The following is a 25,033-nucleotide window of genomic DNA, read 5'->3' as shown; positions in this document are numbered from 1 at the left end:
ACAGCTCAAATATTCAACGTTTCTAATAATTAAATGTACAATACCTTACATGCATGTTTGTACGTGCTATTGAAAAAGGCAGCTAATACTTACTAATTCAAAGCAGTTTCATAGTGAAATGTCCTTATAAACAGTTAGCAGTAACGGATACAATATCCACCTCATTGTGCATATTAAGTAAATAAGTGTTTGAGTGCCTCACCCATGCTATCTGGACCTCATTTCAGGTGTCTACAGTAAAACAGCTCATATCCCACAGCACTGCACAGTTCATCTGACACCCAACCTGATCATGTGACACAGATGAAAGACGAAAAGCATCAATACCTAACTGTCTCATCATCTATTTACTAAGTGACTTACTTTGCAGCACAGGTGCTTGTATATTAGCGCTAGTACTTGAATGTGGAATTTCATACATAATGCATAGTATTCAAAGAGCTGAAAAAGTGGGTTTTGAAACAAACAGCACTAACATGATGCTTTCACTGACACAATGACACTGGTGTGAACCCAAATTTGAAACGCATCACTCAGGAACACTCATATTATTGCATGTGCTTTGTTCTTCACCTTTCAGCAGGTTATAGCCAATTTCAGCGTGTGTGTGTGTGTGTGTGTGTGAGGGAGGAATAATTTAAATTGAATCATTTGCTAAGGAGCTTGTTCAGTCAGTCAGTTTGTAAGGTGGCTGGATCTTTTGCGGTTTAATTGACCCATATGCCTTCTTGTTGCTCATTAGCACCATTTCATTACATATTCATTGCTATTTCATTATTCTGTATACACACACACAAACACGGCAATATTTCTGAAGGATCATGTGACAATGAAAATTAAAGTAATGATGCTGAAAATTCAGCTTTGCCGCAAGAGTAATAAATTATTATAATAAATGTATTGCAATATAAATTCATTTGTAATATGTCTCAATATTACTGTTTTACATTTTCAATCAACTAAATGCAGCATTGGTGAGCATAAGAGACGACTTTAAAAAAAATGTATGTAGATTGTACATTTGTCTTGATTTCACATAAATTACAAATTATAGAATATATAACATATGATTGCTTAACTAAGGTTCTGGTTTTCAAAACGGCTCAAACTACTACCATAAAGCTAAAGGTAGCTACACTGTATTATCAAAATGCACATGACATGCTGTCAAATAGAATGATATTGATATATGCGCAGCATATATGTGCATTTAAATGGGTCATGAAGAAAATGTGGAGTGGGTAAAAGAAGAGAATCAGAAGAAAACAGGATGAAGATATAGAGATAGTCTAAGAAATACAGAAAGGAAGATAACATCAGAGAAGACAAACAAGAGATGAGAACATAAAAATACTAATATAAATAGGATCAAATAAAATCCACCCGTAGTGCTTGCTCTTCAATCACTTTAATGGTGAAATGGTCCGTGTTCGCCAACAACAGGTGTAAAGTGAGACAGCCCACGACCTCTTCAGAGGGAAGTGCTCAGTGATTTCAGGATCAATGGGCCTCTCAGCTAAAACTGCATGAGGACGAAAATGGAGGCCTCTCATGGAGAGTAGTCACTAGAGCCCTGCACTGCTAAAGCCGTGTCATTCAGCCGTCAGACAAAGCTTGCAATCGCCTCTACACTTTAGCTCAAAAAATAATGCCAAAGCAATATAAGGGGATTTACATATCAGAATCATGCAATTTCTCATTTAGATAAATAATGAGAACAACTTCCTAAAAGACTCTTGTTTTCTGTCTTTATGCATTAACAAGGAAAATGATAGAAAAAAAAGGCCCATTATTCTTTTTGGATGTGGTTCCATGGCAATAGCATGCTTTTTGGATACTACAATGATTTTCAATGATTTTTAAATGCATTTAATAATTTCATTGGCCTTCCAAAACAGGATTGGTAAATGTGTCACTACAGCATAATGAATTGTTTGTGATATCCAAGATTTTTTCATGCTTTTGAAACAAGTCTAACCAATGCTGTATTTACTTGATTTAAAAAAAATGCAGTATTACAACTTTAAAATGTAATTTAGCTATTATTACAGTCTTTAATGGCACATGAACCTTGAGGAAAAATTAGGGATGCACAATATTTCGGTCACCATATCGGTATCGGTCGATGTGCGTTAATGTTTAATGTTATCATTATCGGCCCAATAAGAAAATTTGGCCGGTATATTAAAGCCGACAAATAATACTTTAGCTTCCACTTCAGATGCACAAAGCAGATGGTTGCTTGAAATATGATTGAAATCACTTTAGAAAGGAAAAAACGGTTAAGTACAATATAGGCCACACAAAATTAACATAGAATTAATTATAGAACATTATAATTGTGTGCTTGGGACATGGCTTTTAATGGTGATACTTTTGTTTTTGTAATCAGGCTCTCAAAATGGTATACAAATTTGGATTTAGATTTATCGGGCAAAATATCGGCTTTTAAAAATAAAGAATTTCCAAAATTTTCATATGGGTGCATCTCTATCAGAAATCATTCTAATATGCTTAAGATTTGGTGCTTAAGAATCTTTTTTTTTTTTTTTTTTTTCACCAATACTGAAAATGCTGATATACGTATATGTTGCCTGGAAATAAAATACTTTCTTCATTTTTAATGGCCATCAATGGAGAAAGATGCTTTTTGGCATTTACCAGAAGTGGTGATGATAATCAAGATAAAAGTGGACTCCTTGAGGCTACCTTTTAAATATCATGATATATAAATAAGGCATTCATACGATACTATGGTGCAATCACATTTATGCATGGATAATTCCATTGGAAGATGCTATGCTCGGGTAAATACGACTGTGGACACATATATCTCTATATGTAGAGGCTGAATGAGATGGTTTTCCAGCAGTTAGAGATGAGTAAGCGAGTGCACCACCCCCGGCAGTGTGCTCTGCCTGGCCACCAAGTAGGCGTGCAGACTGGCACCTCACTGACGCCAGCCTTCCAGCACATCATCACTGCTGGCGCACTGAGACAAAGAGAAGCACACATCTTCCTGAGTAACCTCTGCGTTACATTTATTACTTTAGAAGGAGGCCAGTCTTCACAACAATCAAACAAATAGTTTGAGTAGAGTTCACTGTACTAAAATGGCCCCCACAGTCACCAGATCACAACACAATAGAGCATCTTTGGGATGTGGTGGAATGGGAGCTTCGTGCCCTGGATGTGCATCCCACAAATCTCCATCAACTGCAAGATGCTATCCTATCAATATGGGCCAACATTTCTAAAGAATGCTTTTAGCACCTTGTTGAATCAATGCTATGTAGAATTAAGGCAGTTCTGAAGGCGGAAGGGGGGTCAAACACAGTATTAGTGTGGTGTTCCTAATAATTCTTTAGGTGAGTGTATATGTCTCATCTTTGGATCCTGCATTACCTAAAATTTCTTATGAAACTTATTTTATTCTCTATGTTTGATTTATTTTAGTTGTCAGCTCATTGTTCTTTTCTCATTAATATTCTGATGACATTGGACATATTGTTAATACATTTTGTATATTGTATGCAAAGTTGTACGTCAAAAACATGTCATCTCTGTATGTTTTGCAATAATAATAATAATAAAATCAAGTAGACTTTGAGCTGTAAGCACGTTCCAGCCTGGTTCGTCACTGGGGATTGGGTTCCCCTGGAAACATTTCCGTTTTGGTCTGTGCTATTTGCAGCACGTTTCTGTATTTGGTTCTGTTGTGAATTTTTGCTGCGTGTTTCTGTATTTGGTTGTGTTGGAACTTGTTAGTATGTGGAGAACACATGTGTTGTGAAGCTGATGTTTTCTTCTTAATTTGCTGGTGTTTTTCTACCTGCATGTGCGTTTTCTTCAGTTGCAGGCACGTTGAGCTCTGTCGGCCATTGTAAGCTTTAATCACAACTGGTTTTAAAACAACAGTAGCTATGTTCATAATTCCCCTTCTGAATTTCAAAATGAGTTTGACTGCTGTGTGAAGAACTGCAATCTGAGCTGCTCTAGAAGTGAACATATTGCATTACGATGGGTTAGTCAGTTGCCAGGTAGCCTGAGGCGGTGCCATATATCAGTGAGACTGGCTGCTCGGGCTCCTGGCCTCTCCAGCGCTCAGCGTTCTCACCACGTCCCTGCTTTGATATTACTTCTCACAGCAGCCCACATCATGATAATGGATGTAGACTCATTCATTATCTCCATCAATCACATGCGCTTACACACGGGAGCTGGGTGTAAGAGCCTCTAGTATGAAGACTAAGAATAGCGGACAATTGAATTAGGCTAAGCTTTATATGTGGTCTGTCAAGATAGTAATTATCCTATATTAGTGAGGCAAGAACGGCAAAGGTCATCTTTAGTAGATCTACGGCTGGTGAATATGCAACCCGGTCTCATCCCAAGACGTCATATAACTGACGTTTTGGGACGTCTTTTGACCATACGTCAATATTCGCCTTTTTAGGGCCCCCTTAAACGTCGGTAGATGAGGTTATGGGATCCTAACTCTACCCCATACCTATACCTAACCCTAAACCTAACCCGTCACGTAACTGACGTTAAAGGTAAAGCGTCAGTTGTATGACGGCCCGGGATCGCCATCTACCGACGTTTAAGGCGGATATTGACGTATGGTCAAAAGACGTCCCAAGACGTGAGTTATATGACTTTTTGGGATGAGACTGTGTTAGAATATGTATGTTTTTGTGGTTTAGCATTGAAATACTGAGATATTGAAAAGTACAATGTGCTTTTTAGTCAAGGACATTATGAGAGGATGTTCATGCATGCGAGAGTGTATTTCACACTGTACTGTATGCTAATAGATTCCTCCATAATAAATAGTTTGTTTGTGCCTAAGGCGCTGGACAGCATAAGTGATCTTTATGCAAAGTAACATAAGCACTTTATTAAGTATGAAAAGACTAAACACTCAATGGCAGCAAAGTAAAGTTCAAACACGCATTATGCACCAGGTCAAAATATATTTAAAGGGTTAGTTCACCCAAAAATGAAAATTCTGTCGGTATTTCCTCACCCTCATGTTATTCCAAACCTCTATGTGTTTATTTGTTCTGCTATACACAAAGGAAGATATTTGGAAGAATGTTTTAATCAAACAGATCTCAATCCCCATTGACTACCATAGTATGTATTTTTTTCTACTATAGTAGTCAATGGGGAATGAGATCTATTTGATTAAAACATTCTTCCAGATATCTTCCTTTGCGTTCAGCAGAACAAATAAACACACAGAGGTTTGGAAAAACATGAGGGTGAGGAAATACTGACAGAATTTTCATTTTTGGGTGAACTAACCCTTTAATTCCTTTTCAGGGGTGTTTCTGCCAAAGAATTTAATCTACGGTAATTTAATTTAATTTCACCATTGTAACGCCATCATTTCTGGTGAAGTGCCATTTGAAATCTGTGATCAATCACATCTGTGATTGAGACGTTTTTACAAGGCTACACATCAGTGTCTGCCAGCATTAATATATTAATAGTGTGGTTTTAAGGACTAAAGATCAAACTGTTAAGAATGGTAATAGTAAAAGTACTTCAACATCAACTACATCAATATATTATTGTAACTATTATTTTTGAAGCATTTTAAAAATATGAAGCAAGTACCTTACTATGAGCATGAGAAATATATTATAGCTTTATTTGTATTGTTTTTATTATTAGTATTTTGTTAGTATTGGTAGTATGCTGCTCTATATGTCTTAAAGGAACATGGATTAGGATGTTGTTGACCTGCCTTGCACTGAGTGTGATGTTCAGCCCTCAAATGATCCACTACCAGTACACAGCGATAGTCAATTGAGAGGTTGTTCAAAGACTTAACTTGTGTACATGTAAGCTATCACTTTAAGAAAAAAGTGTTCTCTCTATAATAACTCTGGATCACCAATGGGATCTATAGAGAGGGTATACAGGGGATAAAACCTCCATATATTCAGTTCAGCTGGGAAATCAACACAGCTCTTCCCACTTAATGGGTCTCGCACTCAGCCGACAGTTTACCCGTTTGTGTTACGAAGTTTCATCAAAGATAGCATCTAATGATCAAAGCCAATGATGCTCGTCTGTGTGAATAATGATGCAGAGGGAACAGCTTGTCTTGAGTTGCGTCCGGAGGCTCAGGAAGAGCCCGCTTAATCATACAAACACTCATTTTATTGGGTCTGTGTGTGCTACCTCATGACAAATCCATGGCTCTCTAATGCTCTAATGACGACTGTTATTGTGGAGGATCTCAAAGAGTTCAAAATGCAAATGTTAGGGTGAAATCATAATATTGATCTGATATCTTCCTGTGGAGCTCATAAAGGCATTTGGAGTCTTGGTTAAATGACATGACAGAGTGTTGTCCTTGAGTGTGTGCTGTGAATCATTTTTTTATTTTATTTTGATGGCTGGATTGATACTAGTGAAAATGAAAACATGTTTCATTCCAGTTCTTTTAAGGCACATTTGTATTGATATTTCTCAAATATTTTGGTTAGATTTTTTTATCTCAATCCAAAGTGTTACTTTTCTGAAATTAAGATAAACAGATTTTGTTTTGAAGGTAGTTTTAGCTTTTGTGCCTTTTTAATTAAAATTATTAAAAAGAAATGTAAAATTCAAGTTTGAAAACCTTGAGTTAAATTATGTGCTTAATCAGCCTTTTGTGTTGTTGTCCAGTAAAATTCCTGAAAATCTTTTAAAGATAAATGTAATTGGAATGCAAAATAACTTAAGACATTTAAAATAACTCTAATAAAATAACAAATAAATATAATGAAATTTAGTGAGATTTATGATTAAACCATTTTGCTAATATTTCATGAATCTAATGGAATATATTCCATAAAGTTCCTCACTGAGCACAAAGCAACAGTGCAGCCAGCCGTGCAGTTCCTGTGTGTTCTATGTGGTGCGCTAAACTGTGGCGCTATTACAAAATAGCCTAAATTAAAGCATTTAAAGTTGGGGATAAAACAGGCTAATTATATTTAGAAAACAGTAATATGTAACTGCTTATAAAGGAATAAATATCAAGGAAGTAAATCAATGAAAATTTCTTTCTATTGGTAAAAAATAAATAAAATAAAAATATGCAACTGGTCCACCAATAAGAATGTCAATCAACCATGACGGCATCGACCGATTAGTCGACTAAAGTTGACAGCCCTGATTCATTGACTATCCCGACAGACATAGGAGTAGCCAACTACGGCATGCACTGCAATGTAAAATTTCCCAGGCCTGGTCCTCTCTCGCCATACAATGCCGTCATTCCTCCTTGTATCCTTCCGGATCTCCTCCATGGGCTGGTATGTCGTGCAGGTATCTCTCATTAGCATTTGCTCTACCGGCTTCTTTCCACTCCCACGGCTCTCGGCCCCACCCTGATCCATACCACAGTAACGTTAACTTAACGTGAGTCCAATTGGATTGCTTTCCGTCGGCTGCGGAGTTGAAGTCGACATCTCCCATGATTCCACGCTCATTTATGGCGTCATCAAGCTACGCCGTTGTTGTTTTTTTTAAATAAGCAACCTCTAGTAGGGAAACTTACATACTGTTCCTTTTGAAATGTGTTACTGTTAAACAGTTATTTTAATCAATTTTCAGCCCATATAATTAATATATTTTATATCTTTAAAAAGGTTTGTATGTTTAAAAAAATCAAAAATGTTGCTTCCTGCTTTGGTACAGATCCACAAACTGTAATTTCAAATACTGAATTGTTGCATGATTGACTAGATCTGTTGAGCTACACTGCTCTTGGAAATTCTGAGTGGTCTGAAACATGTTTCATTTAATAGTTCCCATGTGTATTTCCAAGAAGCAATGTCTACCTCGCTGTCATGCACTTTATATTTCTTCATTTGTGTTTGTTTACAAGCTTATCTTTTGTCTGCAAGCCTGTAAGGTGTGTGGCAGGAATGAATCTTCTGCACATTCTCTCTCACCCCATGTGTTTGAAGTCTCAAAGCTCCACCATCTTAGCCTTCAGCCCTCTCTTTCTGTCTTCATCTTGGATAATAAACAGGCACCTTCTTCTAATGAGAACCATAAAGCCTCTCCCATTTTATTCTTCTCTTGCTCAAATTAGGTAGCAGTATGTATATTTTCTGGCTTTGTGAACGTCCCTGTTGGTGCACTTGTTAAATTTAATAATCTCAGTTCTATTTCTCTTTATCCCCGTCAGGTTGGTGTGGAGTTTTGTAACAAAAGGATTCCTCTGTGCACTGGAATAAATCAGCCGAAAATGAGGAACTGTTGAGCGTGAGTATGATTTCATGTGTTCCCCAAATATTGCGTTGTATTATGAGCTTTGTGGAAATCCGCCTGGTTTGTTAATGCTGTTTGTCTGGTATCATTCATATTAACCTAATTCTTGACCTGATTGTAATATGCAAAATAATAATTTAATTAGATGGGGTTTGCTTGCGATTCAGGACAACATGTAAGGGCACAAAGTTGTCCGTGAGAAGTCACCGATATTATACACACCTATGCTCACTTTCACTCATGTTTTTTTCAATGAAAACAGTCTGTTTAATAGATAAGGACAGGAGGATTAGGCTTTTACCTGGTTATTGGTGGCTGCTCTTTATGTTACACAGATTTAAATGCAGAAAATATTTCAAAACATCCTTAAAACAAAATAAATTTACTTAAAATATTGAGTTGACTTGAAAATCGATCTTAAAATAATGAGGTAAGAAAAATAAACAATTCAAGCATAAATCTAAAAATGTTCCAGATCTAGGCTATTCTCTGATAACAGATTTATCTAGGGGTCAATGACATTAACTCTTTCCTCGCCATCGACAATTTTCCCTGATTTATTATGACACACAATGCTTCCCTACCATTGACAGAATTTTTCAGCAATCTGTATTTCCAATGTTATACAGTAGATCCCACTATTACGCATCTGAAATATAACTGCATCTCTGGATCCAAAAACGTGAAGAAGCAGCAGAGACAAGTGATAGAAGCATTGCTTGTGCACATGTCATCAAAATCATATAAATTAAAACTAACATTACAGAATGAAACGTCGATCCAGGAAGAATTATATGGCTGTGCAGATTTTGTGGGTGTTGATGGACTCGATCTGTGTTTTATTCATTGTTGATTTTGATCCAGTTGTTGATTTTCTCAGTTCTTTCCTTTGATATACCGGTATTGTATGTTCAGATAATCATACAAAAAATATTCTAGGGCCCATGAAAGTTTTGTGAAAATGATACAAAAATGCTGGTGGTGGCTGACGACCAAAAAAAAAAAAAAAAAAAAAAATGGAACTGGCATGTGAATACCATTGAATACCACTTTCAAGAATGTGATGACACAAGTTTCAGTTGAAATCATCATCAAATTTGAATAAAAACAATAACAGTCTTACTCAGTTTAATATGTGACATGTGAGTGAATACAATCTCAAACATTATTTTTAAAGATGATTTAAGTATATTTTTGAGGTAAAAGGTGTTATTTTGTGGTAACTCAAATATCGCATTAAATTAAAATATATTAAACAGTGAAGGAGTTTTAAAATATATATTTTTTTATTTTCTTAATCAATGAAAGTAAAAGATAATGTCAAACTTTTTTTTTTTTCTCATATTTTGAATGGGGCTTTTTTTCCCTCATTATATCAGGACTGTTGTATCACCAAGACATGTTTGACTCTATACCGGCCCAAAATATCAAATTCAATCTTAATACAGAAATAGAAACAATCTGTCACATTAAAGAGATATTTAAGTCATTATATGCAGTATGCACATTATTATTATTATTATTATTATTATTATTATTAATAGAAGTGAGCCTAATGCCATTGGCCCTTTCACAGTTTTGCTTCTCAAGTACTTTAAAGGGTGTTTAGATATTTTTTACTGGAAAATGAGACAAAAATACATATGAAAATATAGACACTCCAGATGTTCACAAATATCTTTAGGCTAGCTAAGCAGGTGCCGTTATAATGAGTATGGAGGAACCCATGCGCCACCCTTGGGTTTCTCCTGTGAATCGGCAGGGTGCTTGGATTAACTGTCCAGCGGAGGACTATGATCTGATACTGCAGCTCCAACGCGCCACACACACAGTGTGCAGGTTCATTGAATGAGAGTCATGGCTGTTAAGTTATCTGGGAGCAGTCCTCTGTAGAGGACTGATCTGAAACACACCGATAAGAGTTTCTGGAGTGCGCCATTAAGGCTGCTTTCATTAGGACACAACTGTTTTCTACACAGGAACACCAGTGAAATGGAGGCACTGACACGGTCTAATTTAATCACACTCATATGCTGCTCGAATGTTCAATCTACAGCTGCCATAATGCAAGCAAAACAATAATTTCACTGCATAGTGGTACTGCAGTGTCTAAAATATGTGATTTGATTTGAAACACTTATTTAGTTTTCAATTTATCTCTTCTAAAGTGTTTTTGAATGCCTTGCCAATATGGAAGATGCTGTATAAAAATATGGAAGAGCATGTGAATCATTCTTTCAGAATTTGTATTTTCAGTACCCTATGATGAAACGAGAGTTGTTAAATTTACAACCATCTATTCTAGATAAACCATATATTTTTTTATAATGGTATAATCCCACACAGCTTTGATGCGTAATAGCGGGAGTACTTTAGAATATAACCACAGCATCTAAAAGGACGCATCATTCAGGCCACGACAATGTCTGAGTATAAGTTGTTCTGAAGAGCAGTACTTGATGACTAATCTAGAATGACGTCCATTGACTGTGAGGTGACAACCATGAACCGAGAAAGAAGACGCCATTTGGTTCTTTTTTCCTTTTGATGTAATTAATGATTATATTTTCAATAGCTGTGTTCTTGATCTGAAATCAGTATCGTTCTTTTCCTTTAGGTCACGACATTATGAGTTCACATCAAAATCAAAAACATGCATTTAGAAAATAGATAGGAGTAAATATCTGTGAAGATATAATTAAATGTAATATTGTGTAAAATGTATATTTTATAAAAATCACTGAAAATTATTGAAAATATTCAAATCAGAATGTGTAGTTTGTAAAAAACAAGACATGTTGAAGGCTGGATTGGTGTTTATCTTTAGCATGTAGTGTGAAGTATTTAACTCAGTTCTTGATCATTCCAATACAATTTCAGCTGGTGAAGAACAAATTTATTCTCACTTGCGTTATGTATTATGCACGTTATCATCTCTGACAGACAGCATGTTGAAGCTGCCCGGGCTGCTATTTTTTCCCTTTTCTTGGAAAGCCATGATGCTTTCAAAGCATCCGGTTGTGTGAGTTTTTCCAGAAAATGCTTGTACTCGCTGAAACTCTGCTTCTCGTAAAATACTTTTTTGAGTGTGCATGTTATTTTTTGACAGACATTGATGTTGTGATATTCAAGTTATGTGGATTTGGAATCAGATGGATTATAAGGTAATAATTATTTATTAGCTGGCAAATATTCAGTGAAGTGATTTGATGTCAATGGCTTTTAGTTCTAATATTCCAACCGACGGACGGACACGAGTGGTAACGTGCATGAGGGGTGAACTATGTCAACGAATTCTCATCCCAATGCGTCATCTAACTGACAATTTTGCTTCAACATCCGACGCTTTAGGCACCCTTTAGCGTCAGTTACACGACGCGATCCTTGGGTGTCATCTAACTGACGCTTTACCTTTAGCATCAGTTAGACGACGCGGGTAGGTTTAGGTCTGGTGTAGGGTTAGACGTGATCGGCATCATCTAACTGACGCTAAAGGGTGCCTAAAGCGTCGGATATTGAAGCATGGTCAAAATGCTTCCCAAGTTGTCAGTTAGATGACGCCTTGGGATGAGAATGGGCTGCCTGTGTTTGATTTTTGGGTAATTAAAAAAAGGTCATGGAGACATTAAAAATGGACAGTTCATGTTTGTTTTTAATTTATTTATAAAGGGACCAATGCACCATTTTTAACATTTCATGTTTTGTATCATCCATAGTCCCCCAGGCAGGTCAAAGCTAACATAGCATTACACAGACAATGCCTATGTTAACTTACAATAAATACATACATACACGCATACTGTCAATCTTCAGCTTTCGCAAATTCGTTGATTTTTGAAAATCAAGTTATTTTTTTATCATGGAGGAAAGGAGTGGTTTTTATTTAAAAAGTTCTCTTATAACAAAAATATTTTATTTTATTCCATGAAAATGCAAATCTTGTTGTTCCATTATTACCCCTTATCATATTTTGACTTTTTATTTCATGCTGACCTTAAAAAATAAATGGCAAATTTAAGAAACCAACGTGGTCAGAAATGATTGATTGATTTATTTTTTTTTATTTTTTCCATTTTCCAATATGGCCATTTCTCTAGTGTAAGATGTTTCATATGGATTTGGGAGAGATGACGAGACGGGTCTCCAGAAATGAAGCATCCCTGAGTTCAGTGAAAGAGCTGCTTAAGGTTGCCGGGCACTTTCTGAAAAATAGGCCATGTTTTGCCGTTCATGAGTGCTGTTGCCCGGCTTTTGTGAGCGAGAGTGAAACGCCTTTTTTGGCACCAGCAAACGTGTCACAGCAGAAGGTGAAACACGTGGTGGGAGATGCACTTTCTCAGAATGGTGGCTCTGAGTTGCCTGTGGCGAGAGCTCTGCTCATTAAATTTTCAGTGTAATATCTCCATATTTCCCTTTTCCCCCCTATTCTGCTCCCCAAATAAAATTGCTTTATCAGATGAGAGCATAAGCTGAAAAAAGAAAAGGAAATCAGGATTTTTGTTTTTGTTTTGCCAGTGTTTGTTATTGACAACCTGAAACACAAATGAATGGTCATCATGGAAGTGAGACACATTTGTTAACCTCACCTTAAAAACGGCAGCAAAGCACTGAGCGGGGTATGTCTCTAAAAAAGATGACGCATGATAGTAGTCTGATTACAATTCCCCCTACATCACAATGACAGATGATTCAATCATTATTGATTCCAAGTTCTGATGATGAAAACCACTGCACCCTCAAATATAGAAATAGCATTACCATTGCAGTTCATATTTCATAAGCACATGTGTCTCATGCAGATTCACGAGCCTTTCTAGTAAGATACCCCTGGAAAGGGTCTAAGAACTTTGCGTAATGTAAAGTCTGACATTATGAAGTATTTTTAGTGTGTGTATCTCCAGGATATGCTGTTGATACACTGAATGGTTATTATAGATTTCTTCATGCTTGCATTTCACTTCAGGCAGTAGTTATTCAACATGCTCTCAGAACAGAATGGCTGCCTCCAGGTAGGCAAATTAATTGTTATCCTAAGATGCATCGCTTTGGCCTTTTTCAAAGGCAGCAGTTCCAGAATACATTGTGTTAAGCAATGAAAGATGGTGAATGTAAGAGAAAATACTGAGAATAGTGATTTAAAATAATTAAAAACTGTTTTACAATGAAGTTGTGTGTGAGTTTGGGATAGAAAGGATAATATTAGTATTTTACTTTATTTTATTAGTATTTAACCATGAACATTTGAACAGTAGTATATGTACGCTTGCTTATTAAAGGGATAGTCCACCCAAAAATTACAATTCTGAACTTAAAACTGGATATGTTGGTAGCCAAACAGATTCGGTTCCCATGGACAATATAAAAAAAGTCAATAGGAAGCAAAACTGTTTGGTTAACAACAGTCTTCGAAATATCTTCTTTAATGTTCCACAGTTGAAATAACTTACTCTAAAGTATTGGATTATTCCTCTGAATTTGCTTGTATTGAAATCAATTGTCAATGAAATCCTTCTTGTGCTTTGCATGACGCATACTATATGACGCACAGAGTTGCTGCCTAAATTGTGTGTTCCAAATCAGTCACTTATGAAGTTCTATTTCAGTTTGGATTCTGTCATAGACGGCAGCTGTCTATGTGGCAGTAGGTAGCGAGGCGGCTTACTATGTTTTGTAACAGACCTAATGAATTCCCTTTCCTGCCATACGCATCATAACAGAACTTTTTTTTACTCTAGGATGATTCACTCTAATTGTTATTTGTCATTTCTTGTGTGTTGTTCACACTTCGTATTAAACATCTTTGATACTCTCTTAAATATATCCTAATATATTTTAGCATTCCTTTTAAGATTATGTGCTGCACAGCACCAGAAATATCTCCTCAATGAAATATGTTTGAGCCCTTAGCAAACTTTATTTATTTTTTATTTTTTTTATTTATGCCAAGCATGCTGACACAGATTTTTGACATGTATTGGTTCTAGAGAAAACCTCTAGATAAGACCAGATAGGAATAAAACAACATTTACAGATATGCAGACACAAGATAAAGGCACGGGGTGTTGTTTTGCATATGAATGTGCAAAATAAATTGAGTATGTAAAAAGCAGCCCGGTCTCATCCCAAGACGTCATATAACTGACGTTTTGGGACGTCTTTTGACCATACGTCAATATTCGCCTTTTTAGGGCCCCCTTAAACGTCGGTAGATGAGGTTATGGGATCCTAACTCTACCCCATACCTAAACCTAACCCTAAACCTAACCCGTCACCTAACTGACGTTAAAGGTAAAGCGTCAGTTGTATGACTGCCCGGGATCGCCATCTACCGACGTTTAAGGGGGCCCTAAAAAGGCGGATATTGACGTATGGTCAAAATACGTCCCAAAACGTCAGTTATATGACTTTTTGGGATGAGACTGTGTTATAAAAAGATGTACAGTATATACTCTTCAAAAGTTTAGCATCAATAATATATTTTTTGATCCACCATCGAGCAAAGGTGACTAAAAAGACTGTCAGTAATGTTACACAAGATTTCTATTTAAAATAGAAATGCTGTTGTTTTAAACTTTCTGTACATCAAATAATCTAAATGTATCACTAAATATTTTAAGCAGCACCACTATCAACATTGATAATAATAAGAAATGTTTGAAAGTCAGCATATTAGAATGATTTCTGAAGGATCATTTGACACTGAAAATTGAAGTAATGAAGCTGAAAAGTGAATCAGACTGCTGAGTAGAATAGATATTAGCAGCTCCTTGAACTTCCTCAGATGAAACCCTTTTTATTTGTCAATTTGTCAGGTAGCTGGTTAATGTGATTATATCCTCCTTGTTTTAACATAAGAGGGGGCACGGACATTTAACTTCCATTGTCAGCCTCTTTTAATTATTTTTGCGCTACAAAAACAGCCCGCTATGCTGCGTGATTGTGCACACTGGTATTTCTCACCAGATTTTTTTTTTTTATTACTATTATCGTAATCATAAACACACTGGTTTGTAGTATAAATAGTTTACTGCACTTTTTCATTCTTTTACAGTGGCTAATGAAACAGAAGTCTCGCACATTTACATGTAATGGCTTTCTTCTGCATTGAAAAATCAGGTCACTAGCAGAAGAGTTTGTGTTTTTATAACATTGATAAACCAGGTATCTTTAAAAGTTCCAAGTAACCAAGTACTCCCACCTTAAAAAGGTTGATATGAAAAACTTTACAGCTCAAATAATAAAAACAGTTGTGCTGAATTATTCATGTAAGTGCTTTAACAAAATATGAGCTTCACATTTCTTGTCAGATTCACATGTCCGGAACACTGGCCTAGTGTAAAAAATATATATATATATTGTAAAATAATTAGGTTAGTCCGTCTTTTCTATCATTCAGGAGAGCTTTCAGTTCAGTCTCCACACAAAATATAGAGCTCTTTCAAGTGATTATGACTAGAATTCCCAGTTCAGAGGTTGCCAACAGACTTCGTTGGCATCAGATTTGAAAGCACTGCTGAAAAACGCGTTCAAGCGACAAATTTGAAGTTACAAAACAAATTAAAACAGCAGTTCCTCCTCAACGAGAAGAGAGCAGAGTCTTGTTGTAAGTGTGAAAGTACAAATTGAAGAGAGTGTTTCACAACACCGTTACTGGTGGATTAAACGGAGGGTGACATCTTAGCACCCTGTGGAGGAAAGTGCACCAAACATGGGCTGGTAGGGATCTGAGCTGGCACCCTGTATGCTGCATATTGAGGGAGCTGGCCAGGGTGCTGAAGTCGAAGCCTTAGTGAACGTGTGGAACTGTCCATGGTAGCATTGACTGTCAGAAATGCAACATACGGTAGCTTTGTGAATCTGTGTCTCTTTACATGATACATTTGTGTAATATGGATGTTTTAATAGAGGTAGAAGTTGCCGGCTTGCCGCACCAACTCAAGACAGTTTGAAACATCATTCACGGTTAAATTGAAACAAGAAATGCATGTACATCTCATTCCATCAGCTCCAATGCTAGATTTCCCACAGGACTTCATAGTCTTACAGTCTGTTTATGCAAATTGCATGAACTTTTATGTTCCCTCAAGTCATCCAACACAAGGCAGTGAACATTAACAGATGGCATTTGCATCAGGAAAATGTGAAGAAGGTTACCCGTTTGGTATTTGTTTGCTTGTTTCTCTTTTTTTTCCCACTTTCTTTGTGTGCATGTGTGTGTATGTGAGAGATAGAGAAGCACATTAATGAAACCGTCATGGCCTGAAGAAAACATTTCATGGGGAATGCAAGTGGCTAATACCAGATGCATGTGTTTCCGAAATGCTGGCATTTTTCTCAGTTGAAGACACACTCCTTCCTCATATAACCTGGGAGTTGTCATCAGTATGTACTGCCCTTGAACTTTAAAGGCCTGTTCACACAAACCACAGTAACTCTAAAGATGACTATAACGGTAACTATATTACCGTCCTCACCAGCGGACAATATCGTTCTTTTTATTTTAAGCATGTGCTTGTCTGTCACTTTAAATACTTGAGTTCATCATATCAGGATTAATTCCGATTGGCTGTCAATGTTTTTTATCTTTCATGAGCTGGATAAAATCATTCTGAAAGTGATTCCAACGATATTTTTTCTCTGTGCCGTTATCGTTATATATGAGGCGTGGACTCAGCTATTCTTTGATATTAAAGCTACACTGTGTGATTTTTATCCCCATCTAGCGGTGAAAAGATATATGACCATCCAGTGAATTATAGTTTCTGTTCCTCTCAAATCCGATTTCGTTTTAACTCCTACGGTGGCCAATGTAGTCCAAGATTAACATGGCTTCCAGTTCAACCTCGTCCATGAATGTAAACCCAAACGGAAACACGAAAGGTGAAGCTTGAATTAATGGGTATGTCCCTCTTTGGCTAATGTACTTTCAAGATGGAGGGGCAACATGGCGACCGACATTAGAATCCCTTACCCGTATGTATTTTCAATGGCATATTATACACTCACGAGAATACTTTATTACTTGAACGAAGTAAATATACATTAATGAGCACATATATTTTTAAAAGAACTAAGTGTTTTTAGCTAAGAATAAACTAAAAGAGTTACACAGTGTAGCTTTAAGAAAGATTTTTAGAACTATATCTCTATTGTTATATTTGCAGTTATCGTCCTTGGTGTGAACGGGCCTTAAGACTCTTATTATTTGCAAGAAGGATAGAATAATGTGTTTTGCTTTATTTTTACTTTACTTTACTTTTATTTAAAATTATTAGTTTTTTAAAATTATTATTTTTTTGTGTGTGTGTGAAGACTGATAGTAAATTTTCTATTTGGGATAAAAGTTCATGAAAGAAAGTTCTTTCTTTTAAAAAATAAATAACAAAGTTTAAGTTTTATAAGCTCAAATGCTCGCCTTGCACTGTTCTGTGATTCGTGTTTCGTGGCTCTCCTGTCCGAGCTCGTTCATGAAAATGAACAAATCTTTTTCCGAGTCAATTCATTCATTTCGTTTGTTGAATGAACCAAATGCCTCGAAAAAAGATTGTTCATTTTGATAAACGGGTTCGAACAGGAGAGTCACGAATGAGCATCACAGTACAGAGCAAGGCGATCATTTGAGCTTATAAAACTTGAACTTTGTTATTTGTTTTTTAAATGAGCAATCATTTTGCTTGATAAGACCCTTATTTATCGTCTGGAATCATTTAAAGCCCTTTCAACAGTTTGCAGTTTGCAGTCAAACTGTCTTTTGGACCTTGAACCGTTTGGTTCCCAGTAAAGTCCATTATATGGAGAAAAATCCTGGAATGTTTTCATCCAAAACCTTAATTTCTTTTCGACTTAAAGGGTTAGTTCACCCAAAAATGAAAATTAAGTCATTAATTACTCACCCCATGCTGTACCAACCCCGTAAGACCTTCGTTCGTCTTCGGAACACAAATGAAGATATTTTTGATTAAATTTGAGAGCTGTATAACTACCACATTGGCTCCTAAGGGACTGCCTCTTGACGGCCCAAAAAGTCAATGAAGAAAATGTTTAAATATCCCAAGTGACTACCGTGGCTCAACTATATGTTTATCAAGCGACGCGAATACTTTTTGTGCGAAAAAACAAACAAAAATAACGAGTTTATTCGACTATTTTTTTCTTCCTTGTAGGCCAGAACGAGACTTCCTTATAGATTTCCACGACGCATGCGCGAGAATTGCGATCTGAAGTGGTGTAAGCTGGTGTACGCAGATCGCAAATCTCGCGCATGCGTCGTGGAAATCTATAAGGAAGTCTCGTTCTGGCCTACAAGGAAGAAAAAAATAGTCGAATAAACTCGTTATTTTTGTTTGTTTTTTCGCACAAAAAGTATTCGCGTCGCTTGATAAACATATAGTTGAGCCACGGTAGTCACTTGGGATATTTAAACATTTTCTTCATTGACTTTCTGGGCCGTCAAGAGGCAGTCCCTTAGGAGCCAATGTGGTAGTTATACAGCTCTCAAATTTAATCAAAAATATCTTCATTTGTGTTCCGAAGACGAACGAAGGTCTTACGGGGTTGGTACAGCATGGGGGTGAGTAATTAATGACTTAATTTTCATTTTTGGGTGAACTAACCCTTTAAGAATGATATGGATATCTTGGATGACATGGGGGTGCGTAAATTATCAGCAAAAGTTTTTTTTTAAAGTGAACTACTCCTTCAATTTAATGTCCTTGCTGAAATAATTAGTTTCTTTGAAAAAAAAAAAAAAAAAAAAAAAAAGAAAACCCCTGAAATCCTGACCCCACACTTTTGAACAGAGGTGTTTTCGTACTCAAACCATGTTGCCATGCATATTGTTTATATCTTTCTTGTGGCTATACTGTTGAGAGTATTTGAACATCTAACATAGAGGTCCTATTCACTTCCATTCTTAGTGCCTCAGTGCAACCCAGATTTTTGCTTCTTTAAATAAAAAAAGCAAGGACAAGTGGACTTAATGTTTGTGGTAATCAGACATTATCCCACAGACACATGCTGATTAAGCTTAACTTTTACTGACGTGTCCTGATGAGGCGAAGCCGTCAGAAGCAAAAACACTTCCAAACCGCCCACCTCTCCCCATCCTAGGGCCCAGCAGCCCTGCATCCTCAAAGAACTACCTGAACACCAGCTGAAAGGAGCATTGCAGCATAGCGGCGAGGAGTGGATAAAGAAACTCTCTCTCATTGCATCCTCTTTTCTTGGTTCTCCATGTCTATTCTTTCTCGCTTTCTCTGAAAGAGAGCTCTTTCTCTGTCGCTCGTTTTCTCTCTCTCAAGCCCACGCCTGGTGCAGACTCGGTTGAATCATGGGATTGAGTGGGTGGGAATGTGCTTCTTTTCTCCCGAAGACACGCAGACATACATACACACTTGCGCACACAAACTCACACTCTGACGTATCCCAGGCGGACTGGAGGATGCAGCCTGCGGCTCAGCTTTCTGACATTTCTCCTCCCTTATCTCTTCTTTTACCCTGCATTTCCTCGTTTTCATGTGCTGATGCATAATGGATTTTTGCATACTGCCTGATGTGTGACATAATGAGCCAGTGCTTGCTAACCTTTTGATTCCATTAAAATTGCTTCTGATGCTTTTCCTCCCCCCGCTCTGTGATTTTTTTATTTATTTTTTTTTTTAATCTACAGCAGATCTATGTAAAAACAACATTACTCAACATATGGTTGAAGAATCTTGATACTGATTAGCCTGTGTTCAGATATTCGTGTATACTGACACCAAACTGTAGGTTTTCCCGTTGTCCCTGGCAACGGATTTCCTGTGCTGTGCTACTGTAGTTTCACTCCACTTTCTCTCATACTAAAATAATTCCAACTAAAATCAATATTTCATGCCCATGTATGAATATAAGTTGGAGTGTATTAGGCATGGTAATGTACAAGTTATTATAAAATAAAGTAATTGGTAAAAATATCTTGGAGATATTGTCACAGTTCTTCTGGATTTAGTTTTTCTCAGTTTTTCTACTTATATTCTACTTTTCTACTGTCTGTAATCACAGACAGACTCGATGGAGAGATCAGATCTCTGTGTGGATCATACTGGTTGTTGTCAGATTCCTGTGCATACAAAAATGTCACTGGATTATTTCAATTGATGGCAAAAGGAATGTTTTGGAATGTAAACAATCACACACCTTGTGAAAATACTAATGTGCGTAAGAATTTTGCACAGTATTAGGAATTGCAACATTTAAAAGGTTCATTAGGGTGCAAACATCTGAGAAAACTAGTGAAATTGCTTCTATTTAGCATTTTTTAGTATAATTAATTCTAATTATTATTTTTTATTAACATACAATTTGAGGGAAACCTTTAATAGAAAATTTTGCATTAATTTCAGAATCTTGTCTTTGTATGTGATATGTGACCTAACATATTTTATAAAAAAAATTTACATTAAAATAGTTAATATTATTTTCAGATGTAAATTATACTTTAAGTTCCAGATGTTTAGTGTGCTTTTAAATTTTTGTGCCCTCTAGTACCTTAGATACACTGCAATTTGTGATGTATCTATGGCAACAATACGCTATTGAGATCTGTTTGCATTTAGTGATGGAAGACCTTAATAGGAACTTTCTTTTTCTGTGATTTCTGTTTGTGAGCATCTTTGAACACCTGTGTTTCTGTTGACACGTCTTTTTTCACTCGATAAAACCCAAACTCGAGTTTTCAGTTGATTGACTGCTAAAATTGATTGGCCAGAGAGAGGGGTCTTTGTGCTCTGTAGTTCTCAGTCTGTAATCATGACTTGATTGAAAGCAAAAAATGGAGTAGTGTCGCGTATGCTGGGCCTAAAGAGAATGCTTAAGCCCTTGTGGGACTAGCAGCTAATCAGTGGAGAATATGTGTTGACAGATAACATCTGTGATAACTTTAAACAACTCCCATGTGGACTTCACTTCAATTTTGTCAGATAAAACAGCTTATAGTTAACTCATTAAAACACAACCAGGCATTTACCTTTGCTAAATTTGCTAAAGTTTCTTAATGCTTATTTTACTTATACATTTTTCATTTGCCTTGTAAGATCAATTCAGAGAGCAAAAGTATATTGGTGTGATTAATTATGGAAAAAAAGTTTTTGTCTGCTTTTTATATCATATGATATAGTTTAGCAATATCACACGAGCGAGAGTTCTGTTTGCTAAAATGCTAATTCACTTCCGCGTTTTGGCCTACAAAGTGACATCTTAACTTTGGCGCTTTATTGGTTGAATAATTGACTGAATGGCTCACTCATTAAGACAGTAACTTAAGTGACTAGGACAGTTTTATTTTCATATTTAGAGTATAATTTTATTTTCATCCTGCTATGCTACAGTACCTTTCATTGTAATTAATGGCAAAAGGAATGTTTGGAAATGTAAACCATTTCCTACTGAGACACACTACATAAAATATGTAAATAACTGGCTCAAAACATTTTTGTGTGTGTGTAAAAATACTAACATGTCTAAGACTTTTGCACAGGAGTATATATGAAACAATAGTTATTGCATTTCTTGCGCTGTTAGTGCAAGTGTTAGCTAGTGTGTCTTTGAAATATTCATGAGCTGTCGCCCTTTTCTAGATGGTTGGCCGTACTATTTACTTACTCAGCACTATTGGTGCATTGAACGATGAGGGGAAAGTGGCTAAAGATGTGATTCAGTGTGAAATGGAAAGAAGAGAATAAATGACAAGCATGGACGCATGAAAACGCTCAGCTTGACTTCCAGTGTTAAACTAGCCTAGAAATCTAGACGCGCCGTAGCGGCAGCAAAAATTATTTTGCAGCCAGTGTGGTTTAGCAACTCTTCGTTGGCTTGTGAGCTGGAAAAAACAAACTCTGGTTAGGCCAATCACATCATGTATAGAGTTGGTGGGCGGGCTTAACACAATGACGGCAGAGTTGTGACTGTTCCCCGTGATTTCCATAGGTGATTTCCCTGCTATTTGAAAACAAAGATGCTGCTGGCGAACAGCGGTCTTTCGAATGGGTTTTGGCCATGACTCTGGAGGACTTGGTGTTAAGAGAACGTCACTCAAGTCATTCTTAAAAAAAGAAGATGTGTTTGGAGTTTTGACGACCGGATACGGCAAAAGTTTAATATATCAACTAGCTCTGCTGGTGGGAAAACACATGAGACTCATTCATCCACAGCCGTTCGTTGCTCTGGTTGTAGCGCTATCCTTTTGCGTGCAGAGGGATTTTGAAAGACAACTCTTTATCCCGCCCCTCGGATTGAGGCATGCCAATTGTGAGTTCCCAGACCTAACATCTTGATGTAGGTCTGGCTTGCCTCTGTCATGATAAAAGTGAAAACATTTGAATTTAGTTACCAGTTCTCTCAAAAATCTCAAAAGGCTAGCCTACTCAATATTGGGGGGACCGAATATATGGATGGAAGTGTGTTCTTGTGCCATTCCCCAATAAATTATCTACATCTCTACAAATGCTTATTTTAACCATTTTAAAATGCCAATATGTTAAGATTGTGGTTGTCATGTTTATGCTTGGAAAGCACTGTACTTTTACAGCATGTGTAGTTTTATATACTGAACTCGAATAAGATTTAGCAATCTTTATCCGAAAAGAATCAGACAAATGATGTAAGTTTAAACCTGTGGTTTTAGACTTTGTTAAAGTAAGATGAAGCCAAACAAGGAACCATTTCAAAAGGTTTTAAACCATGGATGTTCCAATCCTGCTACCCTCCAGAGTTGAACTCCAACCCCAATTAAATGTACTTGAATCAGCTAATCAAGCTCTTATATGCATAGTAGAAACACCCTCGCAGGTGAGCTAAACTATGCAGGACAGTGGCCCTCCAGGACCGAGTTTGGACAACCCTGATTAAAACTGTCACGACCCTATTTCCAAAAGCTCAGTGGGAGCATTGATAGTCAGATAAGTCAAAATATAGAATCTTTGTGTTATCTTAATAGAAGCATGCTCCAATAATTTAGTGCAGTTACAGGCAGTGCAGTATGTGATCACCAGAGTAGATTCATTTACAATGACTATCATGGGTGGCTTCACAATTCAAGTGCTTAGAAAACGCTACAATGCAAGACAGAACCCACCCGAGGAAAACCACACCATTGGGGTTTTTGTTCTTATTCAGCTGCATAATCTCCCTTATCACTTCACATAGTTGCTTAGAAATCCAATCCAATAGCATTTTAATTATCCTTATTTAAATGCTTGCTCTTTCATTAAAAGGTCATTTAGAAGTTTGAAAACCCAGTGGTGTGCCCTTTCCTTTAGTAAATTCACACTGCTTAGGAGAGGTCATCGCTTGCTACACTAAACAAAGGGTGATGTTATGGAGCCGCATCAAACAATAAAAGCCTATATGACTGTAATTTAGAGAATGTGTTGCATGTTGCAGAAGAGAACATGTTGCAGAAGAGTCTGTCCCTGACTCCTTTCTAGGGCATGTTCAGACATCACGTCTTTTGCGCGCTCAAGGTCATTATTTCAAATATAGGCTCATAATGGAAGTGATGCGGTCACCGTGCGACGCGCTAATTTTTTCTAAGCGTGTCCACGCTGCATTCGAGATTAAACATCTCAACTTTTCAGAATGCCGCAAGCACACCGTAAGTGTACCGTAGGTCACATGACAAGAACCAAACGGAGCGCAACCGCCCTAGAGCTTTGGAAAAAGGAGAACGCGGCGCGCCTATAGCATTTTCTACGCGTTTTTAGGCGCTATATGTGAATCAATGTAGCAAACACTGCACACGTCTGTGGCGCATTACTATATGCCTGAGACCACGTGATTTGCCTGTCCGACGTGTTTTTTCTTTGTTTTTTGGGTTTCTACCTTACAGGCTATAATTTCTTCCAAGGATATATTTGGTTTGCAATACAATTGGGAGTCTGCACAGGGTGTTTATTTTAAAATTGTCAGTGTTTTTCAATTTTTATTTTGTATTTATGGTGTGGCTTGGACGTGTCGTCCGTCGAAAATAGACTCTTTAGCGAAGCGGCATGGAGAGAGACGCTTCTGTTGCTCTTCTGAAACGCGGCACACAACAGAGTAAGGAACAAAACATTATTTATTAAATCCACAACAGAAAAACACAGGAGATTGTAGGAGTAATATACCGGTAAACATAACCACTTAAACACTGACAATAACAGACAAAGAACTAAGGAACACTCAGGGCTTAAATATGCACGGGGAGTAATTTGTGTGAAACAGAACAGGTGTGATAGAACTCAATAACAGCCGAGGAGACTAACTTAGGGACTATGAAAAAAAAAAAAAAAAACAGTAACAGAAAAAAAAAATGTGAAAATGAAACTAAGGCTCTGTTTAAACCTGATATTAAAGGAGACGTATTACATGGTTTGAACATAAGTGTGTTGGCACGCAAAAATAAAAATAAACCATTTTTATCCCCATAAATCATACGCAGTAGGGGTGGGCATCTTAAGATTTTAGATTGTTAAATAAACTAATATAGCTTCAAAACATAAAAGCAAGCCTATTAAATAAAAAAGAGGAACAACGAAATATTACAAGCAATTAACAGAGTGCTTGAAAGGGAAATGTGCCATGTATTGTACCTGACTCCCAAAATAATCAATATTGAATCAAATTGAAATCGAATCGAATTGTGAAATTTGTGTCAATAACCAGCCCTAATGCTTAATGTCTGTAAACCTAAACAGCAAGTAAAGAAATTGCATGTGTATATTATATAGTGAAAGCA

At 36.8% G+C, this 25,033-nt stretch overlaps 1 protein-coding gene across 6 annotated transcripts in view; it reads left to right on the top strand.

Annotated features, from left to right (window-relative positions):
• Positions 1-25,033, top strand: part of dlgap1a (DLG associated protein 1a) — a 112,788-nt gene that overhangs the window by 30,510 nt on the left and 57,245 nt on the right. For 5 of the 6 annotated variants that reach the window (XR_016168564.1, XM_039678035.2, XM_039678034.2 and 2 more), the window contains exon 2: positions 8,198-8,274. The exons of the other annotated variant lie outside the window; for it this stretch is intronic. The gene's annotated coding sequence lies outside the window, so the exon portion shown is untranslated. The remainder of the gene's footprint in view (positions 1-8,197; positions 8,275-25,033) is intronic. 6 annotated transcript variants of the gene reach the window in all.

Source organism: Pimephales promelas, chromosome 5, assembly GCF_988280905.1.
Source record: "Pimephales promelas chromosome 5, fPimPro1.hap1.1, whole genome shotgun sequence".
Lineage (NCBI taxonomy): Eukaryota > Metazoa > Chordata > Actinopteri > Cypriniformes > Leuciscidae > Pimephales > Pimephales promelas.
This window is presented reverse-complemented; position numbering and strand designations above follow the sequence as displayed.